The sequence below is a fragment of the Hemicordylus capensis genome, chromosome 5 (assembly GCF_027244095.1).
Source record: "Hemicordylus capensis ecotype Gifberg chromosome 5, rHemCap1.1.pri, whole genome shotgun sequence".
Taxonomy (NCBI): domain Eukaryota; kingdom Metazoa; phylum Chordata; class Lepidosauria; order Squamata; family Cordylidae; genus Hemicordylus; species Hemicordylus capensis.
Window position 1 is genome coordinate 202,424,517 of NC_069661.1, and position 13,077 is coordinate 202,437,593.

The following is a 13,077-nucleotide window of genomic DNA, read 5'->3' on the forward strand; positions in this document are numbered from 1 at the left end:
TTGGTGCCAATGTGCACCATGACAGCTGACTCCTTCCCAGCACTGCCCAACAGCCTACCTAGATGCAGCGTGACATCCACAACCTTTGCACCAGGCAGACAAGTAACCATGCTGTCTACACGTGGGTCACAGACCCATCGCTCTATGCCTCTAATGATAGAATCACCCACTAAGAGGCCTCCTCCCCCTGGAGGAGTATCCTCTGTGCTAGAGGATATGGGCGCATCACCCAAGAAAGGGGTCCCTATTAAGCAAGTGTTTCCCTCTTCCTCAGACTGATGTCCTCCTTCCTTGAGACCCTCATTCTCCGTGACAGCAGAAGCGCCATCAGCCTGGGAGTGAGATGCCTCTACGACATCCCTGAGGGTCTCATCCACACACCTCTCTGCCTCCTTGAGCTTTTCCAGGTCAGTCACCTTGGCTTCAAGGGAACGCACTTGTTCTATGAGAACCAAGAACTCTTTGCACTGAGCGTTAAGTATATGCACGGAACCACACCGGGTGGCTCGATGGCGGAGGGGGGTTGCACTTTAAGGGTGGGAGAGTGGCCGGAAGTGGTTCCAGAAGCAGCTGGCACACGCTACTCTTCTTTGTCTGAAGAACTTGCTTCCAGGAAGGATCTAAAGATGAGACACTGTTCCATGCACCACATAAGAGTAGAGAATTTTCCTTCCAATTTGTATCAAACTCATTTACATATCCGGAAAGTATAGCTTCCCTTCTACCAGTAGACAGCACAAACCAGAAAGCACTTATTTGAAATGTTATATCCTTTAAGTTTTCAATCTACAGTGGTGAAAAACTTGATTTTGAAACCAGTTTGTTGTATTGCTGAATAAGCCTATATTCCCCACCTGAACAATGAGAATCAGCTTGTTTATTGAATTGCAAGTTCTTCTCCTTGAGAAACAGGATTCCAGAAATCTTGATTTATTAAATCCAAAATTCCATAATCAAAGAACATTTCACCACACCAAACCAAGCTTATAGGTTTGCTATAACAGTTTTTATTTTTAAAAAACTGTTTAATGAAAGTTTATGTATCCATCACCTGCCTACAGAAGTTTCTACCTTCAACCACCAAACAATCCTATCTCCTTGTTAATAAGAGCATATTTTTGGCCTGATTTGGGGCAAGTTGTATGATGTTCAGAATGTTTTATCCTTTGTCAGGAAATAGGAACCTAGTGCAGAAGTCCAAAGCCACCCTTAAGGTTAAGTCCTGCAAACACACAGCCACATTTCGCATGAAAGTTTTTCACACAGGGCCTTTAAAGCCCTTTAGCTTGCATCTCCTCTGGAATGGAGGAAGTGCGTTCACATATCAGCCAGATTTATCCTGAAGTCCCTGAGAGTTATTGGGGAGCAGACCAGTTCACACACAATTCAGGTTTTTCACTGCGTGTTAGGGTGTAACCTGGTTTATATCCAGGGTTTTAAAAAATCAACTATTTGTGTCATTTGGTGGGGACAGCTTCAAGTTTGCAGTAAAGCCTCCCTGTAAACTCAAGGTAAAGCCTGCTGTGTGTGAGAGTCCCTGGAGCTAAACCACCAAATTTCTAACTTAAACACATTGCACCAGTAGTGGGTGCGTTAATAGGTTTAACACTTAATGAATAGCCATTGATGCAAACAGGTGGTTTATTTCCAGTGTTACTGTCTGTTGAATGCATGCTTCAAAAACATTTGTAAGCCAAGACTTGTGCACAACTAGAAGAGCCTGTTTGAAGACAACTGTACCTGCCATTTCCATCACTTAACATTGAGAGATGTCCAGAAGTGTCTGCTGCTAGCAATACATCCTTCTGCTTGTGCAAAAGCAGTATGAGGGACGGAGAAAACTTTTCCAGAACAGAGATTACTCTCGCACTAGCAGATGTTGTGAAACAGCTAAAGACTTGTTACACAAACCCTTCTACCACTGGTGGTGGTTCTTGCACTAGCAGTTGCACAATGTTGTGGAGCATCACAACAGCTTCTTCCATGGGTGTCACTGTGGATGCTACCCTAAGCATTTTGAATGACAAGACAATATGAAAAATGTTCTTGTTAGGACACAAATACAAAGTATAGAGTTGAAGAGTAACGACTTCTTGTATCAAGATATAACTTTTACTTACCTTGCTGTACAGGCAATATCCTATAATTTATTTTTAAACAGGGATCAGGAAAGACTAATATAGCTCTACTCTGTGGTGATGCAGTGGGTTTCCTTCCTATATGAACAGAGATTCCTTCACCAAGCTTCCAAGTATGCCATTTTAGAGCACATTAGAAGTCCAATAGCATTCCATTGATAAGTTGAATGAGCATACAAATCTATTTCAAAAGTGTTCCTTAAAATAGTTGTCCTGAATTACAGGTTTTCTTCCACCAACAATTTTAGGGGCATTACCTGGTTTAATTTCCTTTGGAGGAGATAATACGCTAAGTACTTGGCGAAGTTTTGTTTACAAATATACAAGCACAGCAAATTGGAAGCAAACATACAATGGGAAATCTGCCAGACCGGCATCAGATTCCCACAGAGCACACTTGTATCTGAAGGCATTTCACCATTAGCCACCACACAGCTCTGTGCTCTCCATCTTTCTTCCCAAATTCATATTGCAATTGATTGGTTAAGTGCCGTCAAGTTGGTGTCGACTCTTAGTGATCACATAGATTCTCTCCAAGATGGTCTGTCTTCAACTTGGCCTTTAAGGTCGCTTTAGTGGTGCAATCATTGCTGTCGTAATCGAGTCCATCCACCTTGCCGCTGGTTATCTTCTCTTTCCTTCAGTTTTTCCCAGCATTATGGACTTCTTAAGGGAGCTGAATCTTCACATAATGTGTCCAAAGTATGATAGTTTGAACCTGGTCATTTGTGCCTCGGGTGAAAATTCTGGGTTGATTTGTTCTAGGATCCAATTGTTTGCTTTCCTGGCTGTCCATGGTATCCTCAAAAGTCTTCTCCAGCACCAAAGGTCAAAAGCGTCAATACTTTTTCTATCTTGCTTCTTCAGAGTCCAGCGTTCGCATCCATAGAGTGTCACGGGGAAAAGCATTGTCTGAACGATTCTAATCTTTGTAGGTATAGACACGTCACGGCATCTGAATATCCTTTCCACCTTCATTGCAACCCTTCCAAGTGCTAGTCTGCAGCGTATTTCTTGACAGCTTGATATTTTACTACTGTTGATGGTTGATCCTAGAAAACAGAAACTATACTCTTCAATGTCTTCATTGTCAATTCTGAGGCTGGTTGCTGTACCTGTTGTCATTAGTTCAGTCTTCTTTACATTTAGTCATAGTCTCATTTTTTCACTGTGCCCTTTGACTTTCATTACTAGAGCTTGCAGATCATCCACATTCTCAGCTATCAGAGTGGTGTCATCAGTGTAGCGCAGGTTATTGATGTTTCTTCCTCCTTTTAAAACTACGCTCATCTTCTTCCAGTTCAGCTTCTCTCAGTATATGTTTAGCATATAAATTGAATAAGTAAGGAGAAAGTAAACAGCCTTGTCTTACTCCCATACTGATCTGGAACCAGTATGTTTCACTGTGTTCTATCTGGACTGTGGCTTCCTGTCCTGTGTATAGGTTTCTCATGGGAACAAGGAGATGTTCTGGGACACCCATTTTCCTAAGGATATTCCACAACTTGACATGGTCGATGCAATCGAAGCCTTTTCTGAAGTCAATAAAGCATATATTGACTTCTTTTTGGTATTCTTTGGCTTTCTCTGTTATCCAGCATGCATTAGCAATAATGTTCCTTGACCTTTTCTGAAACCATCTTGAACATCCTGCATTCCCCTTCCCATGTAGGGCTCTAATCAGCATTGGATGATCCTGAGCATTATTTTGCTAGCATGTGAAATTAAGGATATTGTGCGGTGGTTTGCGCAATCTGTTCTTTGGTATGGGTATGTAGACTGAACTCTTCCAATCTGCTGGCCACTGTGTCATTCTACAAATTTACTGGCAGAGTTTGGTTAGAGCCTTGACTGATTATTCTTCTGTTGCCTGCCATATTTCTGTAGCTATTGCATCAATTCCTGTAGCCTTCCAACTGGTAATGACCGGAGTGCTGCTCTAACTTCATCTTCCCGTACTAGAAGTTCTTGCAAGTAGGGAATATCTTCTACAGTATCTCGAATGTTGACGTCCCTGCTGTACAGATTTTCAGTACACTCTTCCATCTCTGCTTGAACTTCTCTGAATCAGTTACTATCTGTCTTTTGGCATCCTTTAACATACCAATTCGAGGTTGGAACCTCCTTCTGAGTTCAGAGATCTTTTGGAAAACGTTGCTTGTTTTTCCGTGTCTATTTCCATCCTCAAGGTCTTTACAGATGTCATTGTAGTACTGCTCCTTGTCTTTAACAGCTTTCTGAAATTCCCTATTAAGTTCCTTCATGAGGTATTTATCTTTGACTCTCCTCTTCTTGGCAATTTCCACTGTCTGTTCTGACATCCATTTTGCTTTCTTCTGTTTCTTGGTCTTTGGCAGTCTCTTTTCACATTCATCCTTAACAACTTCTTTGACTTCATTCCACAGTTCCTCTGGTTCCCTATCAATGAGGTTCAGAACTTCAAAGCGGTTCCTGAAGTTCTCCTTGAAAATGGTGGGTACATTCTCAAGATCATATCATGGAAACTGGATAGCTTTGTTTTTCCACTTTAGCTTGAGTTGGAACTTGCACATTAGCACTTTGTGATCTGTTCCACAATCGGCCCCCGGCCACATCTTTGCTGTTATAACTGAGCTCTTCCACCTCCTTGACCAATAATGTAATCAATTTGATTTCTGTGTACTCCATCTGGTGATGTCCATGTGTATAGGCACCAATTTGGTTGTTTGAAGAATGTGTTAGCAATGAAGAGATCATGGGCTTGACATGAACTAATAAGTCATTCTGCTTAATTTCTGTTTCCTAGGCCATATAGTCCAACTGTGTTTTCCTCCTTACCATTTCCAACTGGCATTCTAGTCTCCAACCACCAACAGCGCATCTTGTTTGCATGTTTTGTCAATTTCAGATTGAACTTGATTATAAGCTCATCAACTTCTTCTTCTTCTTCTGCATCAGTCATTGGGGCATAGACTTAAACTGCCATGTTAAAAGGTTGTCCACGAAATCCAATTGATATTAGTCTGTCACTGACGGCATTGTACCCAACTACTGTCATTGCTATATCCTTCCTGACTATGAAAGCAACACCATTCCTTCTTTGTTTTTCATGTCCTGAGTAGTAAACGGTATGATTTTCTGACTGAAAGTGTCCCATTCCAGTCCATTTTAATTCACTGATGCCCAAGATGTCAATCTGCAGTCGATTCATTTCATCTTTCACTGTGTCGAGCTTTCCCATATTCATGCTTCTTTCTTTCCAGGTTCCCATTGTAATTCTGTCTTTACAGCTTCAGATTTTCTTTTCCCACATGGCAGCATCAGCCACTAGATGTCCAAAAGGTTTTAATCTAACTGTCATAAACACCATCAGTACTCAGAGATCCTCAGCTCTTCCTCAATAACATGTTAAGTACCATCCAACCTGAGAGGCTCATCATCCAGGACTACATCACCAATCATTCTATTTTGTCTATCCATGTGGTTTTCTTGGTAAAATACAGGAGTTGTTTGCCATTGCCTTCTCCTGTGCTGTATGAAATGATGCCATTGTCATTGCCACTGAAATGATTGTCTGCCTCCAGCACCTTCCTATATCACTGCTGCCTGATATAGGTGCCTGCTTGCTTTAGCTGGGCATCTGGGATAATCTTCGCATTTTGGGTGACCCTACTGGAAGTATACCTCCTGGCGTACTTGGTTCATCCCTCCCAGGAACACCCTCCCACCATGATAAGTCAGCATAGAAGGACTTGCGTGTGTGGGGGTGGGGTGGGGTGGGGGGGCAAATTGCAATGGCTAGCTACCAAATAGTTTGAGACACACACCCTACTAGTGGCAAGGTCTGGCCTTCCCAGACTCTAATGGGTAATACATTCCAAGGCTGGAGAGAGATTCTTATCTATCAGGAGAACATTTGTGGTTAGCACCCACTGATGAACCATCAAGCTAATATCCTGGCCTGTTAAGCAAGCCAGTCTATCTTTAGTCTCCTAGTATTTGCAACACCATACCCCTCTATATAGGATACATTAGGTGAGACAAAACACATAGGTAATACATAGTCTGGGGAACAAAGTCAAAGGTGCTAGGAAAAGAATCAAGATCAAAATTGTTACTGCCTGTTTGCAGTGCAGGTATTAAGGAGGTTGCAAAGCTGGGGCAAGGTATTGATGGTTTGCAGACTCATCCTCCACATGCAATTAGTACAGGTCTGTTCAATATTTAGCCTTCAAGCAGAACATACTCCAGCCCAGGGGTTGGCAACTTTTGACACTCCAGCTGTTGAGCGCCAACTCCCATCACCCCCAGCCACAATTTATGCCAGAGCTTGCCTGCCCCTCATCTAACCACTATAGATGGTGAGTGGCCTGTCAGACTGACAGCCTCCATGCTTTTAGAATCCCACCAAGTCAGCAAAGAAAGAAAGTTTATCAAGCATTCGGTGGGTCACCATCTTAGCTGGTGAGCTGCATTCCGCTTGTAGTCCATCAGTTGTGCAGGCCTTATTAGAACAGCAGCTGCCTGTATTCAGTTAGAATAAGAATGTACATTACATAAGGGGGAAAAAAATACTAAACTTGTCACAGACGGTAGTACAGGGTGAAAACTACGGCCAGAATCCAAGAGACATACAATGAGTTCTGTATGACTAATGGGGCTTGTAGTTCCCAAAAGGCAGGGCCCCCATACCACATAAACAAACCCTATTTGAATAGCGGGGATTGAACAGCCATATCATAACATAGCCCAAACTAGTAAGTGGCATGGAAAAATGAATAGGATTTTTCTCAATAGGAGTCCACCAATGGAGTACATTGGCAGTGGGTTCTGGATAGAGGAACTTTCACACACTATGAGGCTGTTCTCACATACAGCCAAGACTGAGCTAAGAAAACCACCAGGATTGTGCCTGATCCCAGAGATGCTGTAGTGACTAACTCACCTAGGGAGCCCACCTCCTAACCGAGGTTAAGGGAGTGAGTGCTCCCTTCGCCCCATTTTCTGGATGGCGTGCAGTGCCAGTTACTTTCAGCCAATGCTGCAGCACTGACGGGCACCTGTCTCTCACTGAGGGTATCACCACTATGCACCACACAAGTGAGCAGTGCATTATGGGAGTTCCGGGGCCAGGACAAAACGTCCCAACCTCCATGCTGCCGGGGGAAGCAGCGGAGCGTCTGGCTGTGTGGGATCAGGTGCCGTAACCCTCCCAGGGCCTGCAGCTGGATTGCCTGAGGTGAGCTCAGGCAAGCTGCTGCTGCCTTCCCCGCCGCCCACCCTGAAGCCCTCTCACATGATTGCGAGAAAGGGCTCAGTGTGTAGTTTATGCAGTTAACAACCACTGCCTTAGATGGCCTTTAAGCCCTATCAATAGCTATTGGCCATAACAGCCAAGCGGAGCTTCTGTGGTCTAAGGCAGTATACCTTCCAGATGCTGGAGACTTATAACCAGGATGAGAGGCAGTTGCCTTTAAGCCTTGCTCATAGGATTCACAAAAGCAGACAGATGGCTTCTGTTTGAAACAAGATGCTGACTAGATGAACTGCAATCCAGCAGGACTAAACCTGATGTTTATTTTTAGAGTAACAATCACAGTGGGCATGCACAAGTTTTCCATCCCCAAACATGCAAGACATTCAGGTTTGAAATCCAAGACTCCAGCTTCTGCATCTGTTTAAACTCAAGCAGAGAGCAAGGTGACATTCATGATGCCCTCCGAGGAAAATAGTATTTTGTGCCTGCAAGTAGGGTAGGACTGCAGTGCCTTGGTATACAGCTGAGCTGAGGGCAAGGAAGCAAGCTGGGAGAGGGCTGCTATGCAAGTGGAGAAAAGAGAAAAGCTCAGGGTGAGTGAGTGAGTGAGTGAGTGAGTGGACACAGGTTAGCGGTCGTGATTGAGCCTATTCTGTGGCAGTGATGGAATAAAAGAAGTTCTCTCTCTTTCAACAGATGCAGGTGAGGCTGTGACAGTCTGGAATCCGTGCCTGGATGGACTGGATGAGGGTGAGCAAGTTGCAACTCAATCCAGACAAGACCAAAGTACTGTTGGCCAGTGGTTCCGCTGCCCGGGTGAAAGATGTTCAGCCTGTTCTAGACAGGGTTGCACTCCCCCTGAAGGACCAGGTTTGCAGTTTGGGGGTGCTCATCAATCCAGCACTGTCACTAGAGGCTCAAGTGGCCTCTGTGGCTCAGAGGACCTTTTATAAGTTTCAGCTGATACGCCAACTGCAAACTTACCTGGACAGAGACAGCTTGGCCACAGTTACTCATGCTGTGGTAGCCTCTCGCTTAGACTACTGCAATGCATTTTACATGGGGCTGCCTTTGAAAATGGTACAGAAACGACAGTTGGTACAAAATAGGGCTGCAATATTATTGAGTTGGACTGAACACTTCAATTATATTATGCCAGTGCTTTATCAGCTGCACTAGCTCCAATTCTATTTCCAGGAGAAATTCAGAGTGCTGGTTTTAACCTTTAAAGCCTTAAACGGATTGAGTCCGGGTTACCTGAGTGAGCACCTTGCCCCACATGTCCCTATTTAGACCTTCTTGGCAGGCCATGCTCTGAGCACCCCTGCAAAATGAGAGAGAGGGCCTTTTCAGTGGTCAAACCCCATTTATGGAACAGCCTCCCTTGTGAGGCTTATAGGGACCATCACTTTGTTTTTAGATGCCAGGTGAAGATCTTTTCTGTTCACTCAGGCTTTTAAAATTGATTTTAAATAGTTTTGTACAGTGTGTGTTTTAATTGGATGTTTTAATGTCTTGTGAGCCACCCAGAGAGCAATTTTGTTATGGGGCAGCTAAATAAAGTCTATTATTAGAACCACAAAGACTCTAATGCAAGAGTATGGAGAGCTGGTCTTGTGGTAGCAAGAATGACTTGTCCCCTTAGCTAAGCAGGGTCCATCCTGGTTGCATATGAATGGGGATGGAGTTGCACTGGGAAGAGCAGAAGGTTCCAAGTTCCTTCCCCGGCATCTTCAAGATAGGGCTGAGAGAGATTCCTGCCTGCATCCTTGGAGAAGCCATGGCCAGTCTGTGTAGACAATACTGAGCTAGATGGACCTATGGTCTGACTCCATATATGGCAGCTTCCTATGTTCCTACTGCTGTATTAATAGGATGAATTACACCCACATAAAGAGTAATTCCCCTCCCCTCAAATAGATGCCTAGCTTTGCACCAGGGTAGCTTTACACATAGTGCTGAACCTAGCGTTTAGCAGAGCAGATGAAGCCCCAGGAATGCACACATCCTACTTCTGGTATTAGGAAGGACACATCAAGACTGGTGGGTTTATATGACATGCCCATCTCTGCTCTATGTGCGGTACAGAACCTGATGTTTCTGAGATTTGAAGTGAATGACAGAAGTTGGGTTCTACTACTATGGATATTTATATACTGCTCTTCAACAGTTTACATAGAAAAATATATAAATAAGATGGTCCCGTCCTCAAAGAGCTCACAATCTAAAAAGAAACATAAGGCATATACCACCAGCAGCTACTGGAGCAAGGCTGTGCTGGGGTTGGATAGGGTCAGTTGCTCTTCCCCTGCACTACTTTAAAGTTCTGTACCGCAAATAGGATAGAATGTGTGCCAGACTGGTGGATTCATATGATGGACACTGCAGAACTTGAAGAGGTGAAGACGAGGGCAACCAGGATGATCAAAGGCCTGGATCACCTTCCTAATGGAGGTAAGGCTACAAAACATGGAAGTTTTATAGTCTGGAAAAGAGGCAACTATGGTGAGACAATAGAGGTTTATAAAATTATGTACGGAGTAGAGAGAGAAATCTTTCTCCCTCTCTCACAATACTAGAACCAGGGGTCATCCCATGAAACTGAAGGCCAGGAAATTTAGGCCCAGCAAAAGTAGTTTTCCACACAACACAATCTATGGAATTCTCTGCCATGGGATGTGGTGATGACCACTAGGCTTGGATGGCTTTAGAAGGGGCTTAGGCAAATTCATCGAGGACAGGTCTATCAGTGGTGACTAGTCTTGATGGCTATAGGCCACTTCCAGTCTCAGAGAAAGATACCTCTAAATACCAGTTGCAGGGGAGTAGGTAGGAGAGAGGGCATGCCCTCATCCACCGCTTGTCTGTGGGCTTTCTCAGAGGCATCAGGTGGGCCACTGTGTGAAACAGGATGCCAGACTAGATAGGCCTAAGGCCTGATCCAGGAGGACTATTATGCTCTTATATCACCACCACCACCAGCGTGGTGTAGTGGTTAGTGCTGGACTAGGACCGGGGAGACCCGAGTTCAAATCCCCATTCAGCCATGAGACTAGCTGGGTGACTCTGGGCCTGTCACTTCTCTCTCAGCCTAGCCTACTTCACAGGGTTGTTGTGAAAGAGAAACTTAAGCATGTAGTACACTGCTCCAGGCTCCTTAGAGGAAGAGCGGGATATAAATGTAATAATAAATAATAATAATAATAATATCCAATCTCAGCATGTCCTTTCTGACATTGGAAATTGGGTGTGTGCATATTCCTAGGGCTTTGGCTTCTCCACTCTTCAGGTTCGGTGTGACATGTGAAGCCGTCCATATTCAATAGTCATTCTTGCTCAGTGCAAATACAGCACAGGATATCAATATCTTCTCACAACTGTCAAGCAGTAGAGAGTAAAATCCATCTCAAATCACCTTCCGAAGAGAAAGCAGCACCATTTAGCGGTTAAGTTAGTAGGCTGACTCATCTGAATAGTCAACACAGATCATCCTTTCCATTTGTAATGCACAGTAAGGCAGCAGAGGCCTGCCTTTTAGCACAACTCAAACAGCTGGGGACTGACCAGACAGCAATTTGCTCCCAGGTGGAGAATGCCCTAGGCACAAGTCAAAGGCAGAGAAAATTTCAGAACAATTTGGTTTGGCACGTTTCAAGTCAGGCAATTGTTTTACAGGACATCCAGCTTGGCCCAAAGGATAACTGAAGCAGTAATGCATGCTATCTCAGAGTAACTAAGCTAGCACACAAAACTGTTAAGTTTTGAGCGTTGAGTTCAATTCTATTCATTTGAAAAAACCCAGCAATCAGCTAAGATAGATACAGATAAAATACATCATGGTTTTCACCTGAACAGAAATATACCTGCCAGTAGTTCATTTAGTTGTGACTTTACAAAACAAACCCAGTTATAAAACAAGACAGAGCCTGAGGGAAATGCACTTATGTCATATGTAGAAAGCAACCATATTTAAGTTGTAGATTGCAAGGAAGTGCACATAGCATATGACAGGGCACACAAATTAAGTGAACAGAGTGCAAGACACCAAATGAAAAATTCTAGTGGGGAATCAAAGAGGATGATGTGCTTAACAAAAATACCTAATTCATTATTGGACAAAAGTAATAGTCAAATAAATTTGGGCAATAAGTTTAAGTATCAAGCATTAACTGATCTGAATTAAAATATTTTAAGGAGAGCTGGTCTTGTGGTAGCAAACATGAGTTGTCTGCTTTGCTAAGCAGGATCTACCATTGTTTGCATTAGGATGGCAGACAACATGGAACATAGGAAGCTGCCATATACTGTGTCAGACCATTGGTCTATCTAGCTCAGTATTGTCTCCACAGACCGGCAGTGGCTTCTCCAAGGTTGCAGCCAGGAATCTTTCTTAGAATAACTTGGAACCTTCTGCTCTTCCCAGAACGGCGGCTCCATCCCCTGACGGAAATATCTTATAGTGCTCACACTTCTAGTCTCCCACTCATATGCAACCAGGGCAGACCCTGCTTAGCTAAGGGGACAAGTCATGCTTGCTACCACAAGACCAGCTATAAATATTTCCCTTGGGGACAGGGCCATAGCTCAGTGCAAGAGCATCTGCATGCAATAAATCTTAGGTTCCCTTCTAGGTATGGCTGGGAGAGACTCCTGCCTGAAACATTGGAGAGCTGCTGTCAGTCAGAGTAGACAATACGAAACTAGATGGATTAATGGTCTGACTCTGTATAAGGTAACTTCCTTTATAGTAGGGGTTCTATTTTATAACTACAGCAGGAATCAAGTTTCCCTCTGAAAGTAGAAGACACTTCTGCTTGTGCATGGAGTGGGCAGGTCACTGATCTCTGCAGATGTTCCCACTGGCTGCAAACCCCCACCCCACTTCTGAGTGCATGCCTCTGATCCTTTAGCATGGCTTTTGGGAGGCACAGGAACTGCAGCAATAAGGGGGATTATATGCAACTCATTGGATCCAAGCTACTGGTAACTAAATTCTTTAATTCTAAGTAATGAAAGGCTAGAAGACCTAACACTGTTGTGCTAAGCACATCTGTGGCATTTCAGATGGGCATTCCAAAACAAGTTTGTGTAAGATTGATGTATCAAGGCAACAGTGCCATGGGAGAAGAGGATCCTTCCATTATTTGAGGACTTTGAAGACCAGAATCCTCATATGGTCAGACATACTTCAGTGGCGGTTTAGTGTATGATTTCAGTATTTCTTAATTCCATCTGACTATACAGGAGGATCTCACTCTATTCATGGGTCCAGCACTCATGGATTCGCATATCCACAGCTGGGTAATTAGCACCCAACCTCGGAATACACAAACACCCCCCCCGGCTAATAAAGAGTTAAACCCATGTATTCGTGGGTGGCCAAAAATGACCTCAGTCATTTCCAGCCACCATTTTGATTGCTGTAGTGATCAGGAGCCATTTTATGGCTGAAACCACAGCAACCCCTACCCTTCAGCGATTTCTGGTCGGGTTTCAGTGCAGTAGGGAACTTTGGGGAGTCATCTGGAGGTGATTTGGGGCAAAAATGGGGACAAAACCCATTATTTTCGGCCAATTTTTTGCACTCAGAAACCTAACCTTCCTCTTCCCATTGCTCTAATGCCCCGTTATTCATGGATTCAGTATCCATGGCTCCCCCACAGAACAGAACCCCTGCAAATAACAGGGTTCTCTTGTACTTTC

At 43.9% G+C, this 13,077-nt stretch overlaps 1 long non-coding RNA gene across 1 annotated transcript; it reads left to right on the top strand.

Annotated features, from left to right (window-relative positions):
- Positions 1-275: 275 nt before the first annotated feature.
- On the top strand, positions 276-12,089 carry LOC128325755 (uncharacterized). The gene is made up of 3 exons (XR_008307603.1): positions 276-407; positions 8,071-8,124; positions 12,006-12,089. It is a non-coding gene; the product is annotated as an uncharacterized LOC128325755 (long non-coding RNA).
- Positions 12,090-13,077: the final 988 nt, after the last annotated feature.